This window comes from Protopterus annectens, chromosome 2.part0 (genome assembly GCF_019279795.1).
Source record: "Protopterus annectens isolate FY-2018-M chromosome 2.part0, PAN1.0, whole genome shotgun sequence".
NCBI classification, from domain to species: Eukaryota; Metazoa; Chordata; order Ceratodontiformes; family Protopteridae; genus Protopterus; species Protopterus annectens.
Genome location: NC_056728.1, coordinates 496,229,238 through 496,239,129, shown reverse-complemented (window position 1 = coordinate 496,239,129; position 9,892 = coordinate 496,229,238).

Here is a 9,892-nt window from a genome sequence, read left to right as displayed (position 1 = left end):
GTTACATACACATTTTGATCAAAAGGATTTTTCAGTAGCTGATATTCACTTAAGAGAATGCCCAAAAGATTGTAAGATCAGGTATCATTTAAATGTACAAAAATACAGTATTCTCTTTGCATAAGTCTGGAAATGCAGCCATGTTAAAGCAGGTTTTCACAGTTTCAGTAAATACACTTTCAATCTGTGAAATAACCTTCAGTTAAGAATACCGATAAGAACAGAATGTGCATGGCTGCATTTCCAGACTTATGCAAAGAGAATACTGTATTTTTGTACATTGGTATTATTAAGAGATAACTTCAGACACAGTTAGTTCATTTGGAATGATATGTAGAAAGTCATGGCAGTGCAGGCCTCAGAAGCAAGGGTGCCTGCAGGCAGGTGCCAGGGGTTCACTTGCGGCCCCCTGGATTTTGACTTGTTACATCTGTGATTTGTTGAAATTGAAAAATATACTGGCAAAACCATACATTTTTCCATTTCAACTTGCATCTTCCCCCAGCCTGACTGACTTAATAGTTCAGTCTGCTCAGGGTTCACAAGTCACACAGGCAGGTACACACACTGGTAGGTAAAACCGTTGTGTTTGTGTGATGTTGCCACTCTTTTTCTTAGTTACTACTCTGTGATCTGCTGACCAGACCGACATGAAATCACTCCTCACTCGAGATGCTCGCTTTGAAGAAAAAGAAAAAAAGAATCTGTTTCAGTGAAGTCCATTTATTGCTGTCAGTGCCGTGGTGCCGGTGGTATGTTAAATATATTACTACTGCCTTCTTGCAGCCTGTGCTGTTTACTTATTTATTTTACCTATTTTTTTACAGTTTGTTAAGCCATTGGGAAAGGCACTGGGTGAGGGTTGAAGGCATCTTTTAACATTAACTGAAGGAAATAGCATTTCAAGACTTGCTAAATGCTTTTTTTCGGCTAGCATCTAATGCATACACAGACAGAGATTATTTATTTTGATGTAATTCGGTGCTTGTGTGCATACATGGACAGACTACTGAAGAGCTCATTGGGGAAACTTTTTCATTTTAGTGCTTGTGCATACATAGACAAACTCCTGAAAGGGTTGTTGGAGAAAATGTTTAATTTTTGTGCTTGTGCATACATGGACAAACTATGTATGGGATCCTTGGGAGAAAATTTTTTTATGTAATTTTGTGCTTGTATGCATACATGAACAGACTACCAAAGAACTCGTTGTGGAAAATGTTTCATTTTTATATATGTGTATACATAGACAAACTACTGAAGGGGTCATTGGGGAAAATGTTTAATTTTGCTGCTTGAGCATACATGGACAATCTACTTAAAGGAACCTTGTGGGAAACAGTTCATTTTGATGTCATTTTTGCTTGTGCATACATGGACAGACTACTGAGAGGGTTGTTAGGGAAAATGTTTAATTTTGGTGCTTGTGCATACATTGGACAAAACAGTGCAGAGGTCCTTGGGGAAAAAATTCATTTTGGTGCTTGTACATACATGAACAAACTACTTAAGCTCACCTTGGAAGAAATTATTCATTTTGATGGAGTTTCATGCTTATGCATACATAGACAGAATGCTGAGGGGGTTACTAGGGGAATTTTGTTGCTTGTGCAAACACTGACAGACTACTGAAGGGATCCTTGGGAGAAATGTTTCAACTTGATGTCATTTCATGCTTGTGTGCACACGTGGACAGACTACTGAAGCCTGAGGAGTATTTGAGGGAACTGATTCATTTTGATGTCACGTTGGTCTTGTGCACACATGGGTAGACTACTGAAAGGGTCCTTAGGGGAAATGTTTTATTTTGGTGTTTGTGCATACATGGGCAAACTAGTGAAGGGATCTCTGTGAGAAATGATTCATTCTGATGTCATTTGGTGCTTGTGTGCATCCATGGACAGATAACCGAAGGGGTCAGTTGATAAAATGATTCATTTTGACGTCATTTGCTCCTTATGTGCATACATGGACAGGCTACTGAATAGGTCATTTGGGAAAATGTTTCATTTTGTTGTTTTTGCATACATGGACAAACTGCTTAAGGGAACCTTGGGAAATGATTCATTTTAATGTCATTTGCTTTTTGTGTATACATGACAGACTACCGAGGGGGTGGTCATTAGGTGAACTGTTTCATTTTGGTGGTTGTGCATACATGGGAAACTACTGAAGTGGTATTTGGGGGATGTTTCATTTTGCTCATTGTGCAAATATACATGGATGGACAGACTACTGAAGGGATTTTTGGGGAATTTTCATTTTGGTGCTTTTGCATACATACATGGATGGACAGACTACTGGAGGGATCTTGGGGGAAATTCATTGTGTTGCTTAGGTTCATAGGTTCATAGGTTGTTACTAGGTTATCAGCCATAGGGCCTATACAAGCCTAGCCATAACAATTCCCTGGCTATTTCTTCCCACACTATTTACTTTCCTGGACCCCTGTCTAGCAGGGTGACTGACGTGATCCCCGGGGTGAATTTCCTTTCTCCCATCCAATCGTCAAGGTTCCTTTTGAAGAGGGCAAAAGAGGCACTCTGCTTGACATGTATGGGCAATCTATTCCAAAGTCTGGGGAGTCTCTGGGTCAGGAACCTATCCCTCCAGCATGTTTTGTTTATTGTGATGACAAGGATTAGATCCCTGGAGCGTGTGGCTCTGAGGGATTGGGATTTCTTTAACTGTAGCATGTCCAACGGCTCTGGGTTTGACATGGCCTTGTATGTTAAGCAGAGATCACCTCTGAGTAGACGATATGCGACAGAATATAGCTGGAGTTTTTTTAAGCGGTCAGCGTAGGGCATCTGCTTTAGACCTGTGATTCTTTTAGTGCATACATACATGGGCAAACAGACTTTTGAAGAGGTAATGGGGGATGGATGTTTTATTTTGGTGCTTGTGCATGCAAACATGAATGGACAGACTACTGAAGAGGTCTTTGGGGGGGGCTATTTCATTTTGGTCCTTGTGTATATGTACATGGATGGACAGCCTACTGAATGAGTCTTTGGGGGGATGTTTCATTCTGGTGCTTGTACATACACACATGGATGGAACAGACTACTGAAGGGATTATTATGGGGGTGTTTCATTTTGCTGCTTGTGCATCCATACATGTATGGGGAGACTACTGAAGGGTTCTTGGGGGTGCTGTTTCATTTTGGTACTTGTGCATGCATACATGGACAGTCAGAATACTGAAGGGGTCTTGGGGGGGTGTTTCATTTTGGTGCATGTGCACACATACATGGATGGATGGACTAATGAAGGGGTCTTTGGGTGGGTTGCTTCATTTTGGTGCTTGTGCATACATACATACATGCATACATGGACGCAAGACTACTGAAGGGTCTTGGGGATGCTTCATTTTGGTACTTGTGCATATATAAATGGACAGACAATCTACTGAAGGGGTTGTTGGAGGAAATGTTTCATTTTGGTGCTTATGCATACATGGACAGACTACTGAAGATGTCTTTGAGGGAATGATTCATGTTGATGTCATTTGGTCCTTGTGTGCATACATGGACAGACTGCTAAAAGGATCTATAGGGGAAATGCTTCATTTGGTGTCATTTTGGTGCTTGTGCATGCATGGACAGTCTTCTGAAGTGATGCTCAACATAAGTGTTTTGTTTTGATGTAATTTGGTGCGTGTGTGCATACATGTACAGACTACTGAAGCCTGAAGTGGTAATTGGGGGAAATGTTTCATTTTGATGTCATTTAGTGCTTTTGTGCATACATGTACAGATGTCTGAAGCCTGAAGGGGTATTTGTGTGAAATATTTAATTCTGATGTAATTTGGTGCTTGAGTACATACATGGACAGACTACTGAAATGAACTTTGAGGTAAATGATTTGTTTGATGTCATGTTTGTATTAGTGCACACATGAATGGGCTACTGAAGGGATCCTTGGGGGAAATTATTAATTTTGATGTCATTCAGTGCTCGTGCATGCATGGACAGACTACTTTTGAGGAGGATACAATGATGGTGTGATGTCATGTGACAGGGGAGCCCCAATCCAGTGTCCTGCCTAGGGCCCCATATGACCTTGATCCAGTTCTGGTTTCTGTACCTCTCTCACCCTCTTATCACAAGAAATGTGGATACAGCCAAGCCTAGCAAGCCACAAATAATGGGGAACAAAGGACAAAAATAGGGACTGATTTTAAATATTGCTCTTATAAACTTAGAAAGTTGCTGCTAGAATAACTAGGTTTCCGACTACCGTTACTGTGATGATGCATGCTTAATAGCACCAACCACCAATAGACCTGTGAAATGCACATAGGAGGCAGAATGGGCGTTCTCTGTCTTTAAAACATCCCTTTGTAAATAGACAGTTGTTCTCATGCTGAATTTTCAGCTGAAGATAACTGTGTGATGGATATCTTTGATAAAGATTGTCCAAGACAGGGAAACAAATGTATTGCAATGCATCCAAACAGGAAACTGTCTTCCATGGAGCACTGAGAGTTGTGAACAGTGTTTATGGCAACTGGGGAGAAACAGCCAAGGAATGGGATACTGGAATGGCTGCGTGGGGGGGGGGGGGGTTGTATGGGGGGGGTCTCTGGATTTGCAAAAAACCCTGTGGGCTCCCATGTTCAGAAGGCAGAAGTCAGGTGAAATATCCACCATTCCAGAATATTAATTATACTATTCAGGGGGGAAAGGAATATGAAGAATATACTGCCTATTTCAGTTTATCAGTAGTGTTATAAGAAATATGAAGAATATACAGACTATTTCAGTTTATTAGCACTGTTACTGGAGATAGTCTTCGGATATTGCTGATGCTGACATCTACCTCTGCTGTACATATTAAAGCATTTTTAACCAAACTACAGTGTTTGAAGACTTTATTCTGAAATGTACAAGAAGACTTGGCACATAAAGGAGAGACTGGCACCTGTTCACCACAGTTTGGGTAATTAACAGATAAAGGCATTAATTCCAGTCTCATTCCAGTTTCTTCCAGTCATTCCAGTTCATTCTAGTATTCTACAGTCTTATCAATTCTTACAATGTTTTTCACGTGTTGGTGAATGCAGTCAAAAGATCCTGGACCACTGTAGTTTAGAAATGCTACAGATCATTGAAACTAGTGGAAAACTAGTAATTTTACATGTGTTATGTTGCATACACATTTTGATAAAAGGGATTTTTCAATAGCCGAAACTCACTTAAGAGAATGCACAAAACTAAAGAAATAGTTAGCGTTAGTCCAGATGATGGTTCTTGATAGACAAGGTACATGTTGGCATTATGTCAACGGAAGTTGCAAATGAACATCCGTTGACAGTTGCATGTTAGAATGGTTTTTGTGCCTGTAAATAGTAGAGGTGAGTAGGTCGACTTTCACATTCGGCCCGTTGTTTGTTGCACTATATCTTCTATACTTTTTTGGACCGGTTTTGACTGCAGGACGATTTTTCATAGCACAGGCTCGAATCCTTGTGATTTTTGATAGAGATTGAACCTGATGGTATTATGTTGGCATAGTTGTTTTAGTATACGCCAACAGATGCATGTTAGTATGTGTTTTTTTTGTGTTACTAATAGCAGATGTGAGTAGGATGTCTTTCATTCTCGGACTGCTGTCCGCTGTATTGTACTGCATTGTAAATGTTTTTTTGGATCAGACATGATTGCGGGATACTTTATAGAACATGTTTGCATTCCTGCGACTCTGCTATAGGGATTGTATGTGTTTAGATAGCGACCACAGTATGAGTCGTGTAATACGATCTGAATGCATGTGGAAACTGGAATATGGTTTATTTATATTCTATCCATGTTGTCTTCTATCTTGATCATGTTCTCGCACTATTACTCAGCGTTGTGAGGCAATTGCCCTAGCTGGCTTATGTTGTTACAGCGACAGGCTTCGCTGCTTCTTTTAAATGTTGTCTGCTTAATGTAGTTGTGTTTTAACTTTTAAACTGTTTTTAAAATGTTTTTAGTTTATTTCAGCACTGTCTCTTTAAACAAACTATGGAGGGAAAGTTTATGTGATAGCAATTATTCTATTATTGTTTAATTTATTAGTTTGAGCGCCAAAAGCTTTTTGTATATAAGCGTGCTTTTTTCAATGTTTTATTACACCTGAAGAAGCGTAGTATAGCTACGTGAAAGCACTTGTGTGTTTTTGTTCTCAATAAAGAAGCTTTTATCTCCAGTGACTATTTCCGTGTGGTGACTCCAGTGGATCTTTTGCTACTAAGTTCATCCGTTTTTTCCAAGGGGAGTCTTTGTTTTCCTGCTACAGTTCTTGGACTTTTTTTCCTTTGCTGTTGTGCTGTTTGCAGGTTAGACACATGGAACATAATAGTATTGAATTGGACTTTCATCCAGAGACAAAGACAACCGTTTTACCGGCTTGGGATTCCCTCAAGCATTGCAATGAGAATCCTTTATTGGCTCTGGAATTGACAAACCAACTTCATGTGCTACCAACTACACCGAATGGTGAGAATGTTACTGAGTTTAATAGACTTTATAAAATGCTTCAAGATGACTTATATCAGCTACAGAGATTAGCTTGGCAGAGACTGCATTTAGAGGCATGTGTGCATTTTAAAATAGTGCCTAGAGGCATGCGTGTCTTTTGTATGCCTTCCTATGGTGACAGTCATCCCTTGCTGTTGAGAAAATGGCAGGATCTCAACATACAACTAGGCTTTAGTTACATTAATTTGCTGTTGGAATATTTTTCCCCGTTGGAAGCTGAATTAAGGAACAAGATAGATTTACAGCATACAGCCATTACTGAACGGTTTAAGACTGAATACTTTACCAGGAGACTAGATTCTCTTTGGGCTCAGGTACATTCCTTCAGTGAAAGACTAAAGAATGTCAAGCACAAAAAACTCATTAGGGATGCCAAAGACTTTGCCAATGGTCAAGTTTTCCTATGGCCTAGAACTGAGAATGTACGAATACAGAGTACACACAATGATGGACCCCAAAGTAATGCTTCAAGTTTTCCATCAACGCCAACAGTCATTTCCAGCACTGAAGCTACCTTGGCTCATTCCGTTCCTTCTACAGCCAATAACATGGCTCATACAGCATCAGCACCTCATAATCCTGCCCCTATTATTGCTAATGATGTAGGTTTGGATAGTGGCACACTTCCTCCCAATCAACAGGCAGCTAAAATGTTCCTACTAGCAGGTGCCAAACCGAAGGATACATCTTCTGCCAGTAACTGTTTTTTACCTTTCCCGGTCAAGCAACAGCCAGGATGGAGAGGCCGGTCGAACAGCAGAGGACCAAGGAAAAGGAAGGGTTCTGTAGAAAGATATTCCAATACCAGGAAACAAAGAAACTGAACTCCTTAGTGTGTAATATCTCGGACTATGTCTTGTCTGAATCAGACCTTTCTCTACTGGAGAAAGGCCTTAATTTTATTCCCTCACAAGTTAGTTTTCTGAGTGACATTTTAATAGATTTGAGGTTATTCTGCCGTAATGTTTCCCTGAAGATTTTGTTTAAAAATAACAGTGCTTTGGATACTAGCACTTTAAAAATTTTTTTTAGAATTAAAAGTAGTTTTACTCCTATGATGCCACACAATGTGGAGAGTTTCCTAAAAATGTGTGAAAATGATTTTTATGAATGGTTTAGGTTCAATAAGAAAAGGTGTCGTTTTTTCAATGTTAGTAAAGCTGAACAGTGTTCTATTCAATCTCTGAAGAACAATGAACATATTGTTGTTAAGCCAGCTGACAAGGGTGGGGCAGTGGTTATTATGAATTCTTCAGAATATTTTGACACTATGAATAGTATGCTATCAGATGACAAAGTATATGAAACAATTTCTAGAGAAAAGGTCAGAAAAATTGTCAAACTGATGCATGATAGTCTTTATGACCTCCTGATGTGTGGTCAGATTAGCTGTGAGTTATATGAGTATTTTTTAATAGAGTTTCCTACCCTTCCCGTTATTAAAGGTCTACCCAAAATACACAAAGGCGTCAAACCAGTACCAATGAGACCTATAGTCTCTGGGGAACGGTGGATAACCTCTACCATTTCTTCCTTCATAGAAGGGTTATTACGACCCCTGGTGGATGATTTTCCTGTCATTTTGAAAGACTCCTATCAACTCATTGAGTTTCTTAAAGATTTTGAGTTAGATGAGAGGGGGACAACTATGTTATTAGTAACTATGGATGTCAAGAATCTTTTCACTAGCATTCCCAATGATTTGGGACTTCAGGCTATAAGAGAGATCCTTGTTACCAATTCAGGTTATAGTGGTAATAGACAGATTCTGATTAACTGCCTCCTTGAAATGATACTTGAAAATAATGTCTTCCTGTTTCAGGATCAGTTATATTTGCAGAAATGGGGGGTTGCCATGGGCACCCCCTGTGCGAATAGTTACACTAACCTTGTAGTCCACCATTGGGAGCTGAACCATTTGTTTAAACATGTAGATTACAACAAAGTTAGAATGTATAAGAGGTTTGTTGACGACGTCCTTTTTGTGTGGGAGGGGACTAAAGCAGAATGTTTGAATTTTATCACAGAACTAGAAATGACCACTACATTTTTAAGGTTCACAGCTGAAATTTCTCCAGATCAGGCACACTTTTTGGACTTAAAGTTGGAAGTCAACGCTAACAGGATTGTTACCTCTCTATATAGGAAATCCACCTGGAGGAACACCCTGTTACGTTTTGAAAGTATGCATCCCAGGTTCACCTTTAAAGGGATAGTTCTAAGTCAAATGCACAGAATTTGTAGAATTTGTAGTGATAGGAATACTCTATCCTTAGAACTTAATAAGCTGGAAGGTTTATTTAAACAAAGGGGTTATCCCCCTAAGTTAGTAAAAGAATGTAAACAGGAAGTTATTATGAAAGTATTGAGCAGGACAGATGAGTTTATCTCTGGTGGGAGTACTTTCCCGTCTCATATAACGAGAAATGATAGGTTTACTGACAGACTGAGTTACGTCACTAAATACACTAGTGATGTTGTTCATCATAACAAAATCATCAGTAGAAATTGGAATGTTCTGATCACAGATCCGTTTACCAGGAAAATTGTGGGGGACCATCCGAGGTTTAGCTACAAGACATGCCATAACCTGAAACAAACTTTATGCCTAGAACAGTCTTTTTTACTCTGCAGTAATTTCAGTGATCCACAGGGGACCTTCCCCTGTGGACATTGTCACATGTGTCCATATATATCTAAGAATGTTTGTTTTTTACATCCTGGTGGTTCTTTTACATTCACACCCAGATTTCATAGTGATTGCAATAGCACTAATCTAATTTATTTGGCTACGTGTGACTCCTGTGAAGCCTTTTATGTAGGCCTCACGAAGAGGAGACTTCGTGATAGGATCTATAACCACTGCTACGACATCAGGAAAGGCAATGAAAGTAATGCCCTGGCTAAACACACAGCAGAGTACAATACACATAGGTTCAGCTTTATGGTCCTGGAGCTAGTGGTAATTAATAATAGGGAAGGAGATATTATGAACCAGTTGGCTGTCAGGGAACTCAAATGGATACTTATATTGAAAGCGCATGTATATCCAGGTATCAATCAGTACGTGTCTGTCAAACCTGTTCTTAATAACAGGAAATTGTAATGTTAATACGTACCTTATGACATCTAGTTTGAGCCTAGATTATGTCTTTCAGATATTTTTTCTGCATGATCTCTTGCTAGTCCGCTTTTTTATTTTGGACCCACAGAGCTCTTGCACTTTCAGTGTACCATGCTCTTGTACTACAGGTATTCTTTCTCATTTAGTATGCTTCATGCCTGTTCCCCATAGGTAGAGTACTAGCCTGATTTAGATAGACTATTCTCTTGTCTTAAGACCTTTGTTCTTGTATGTAGTTAA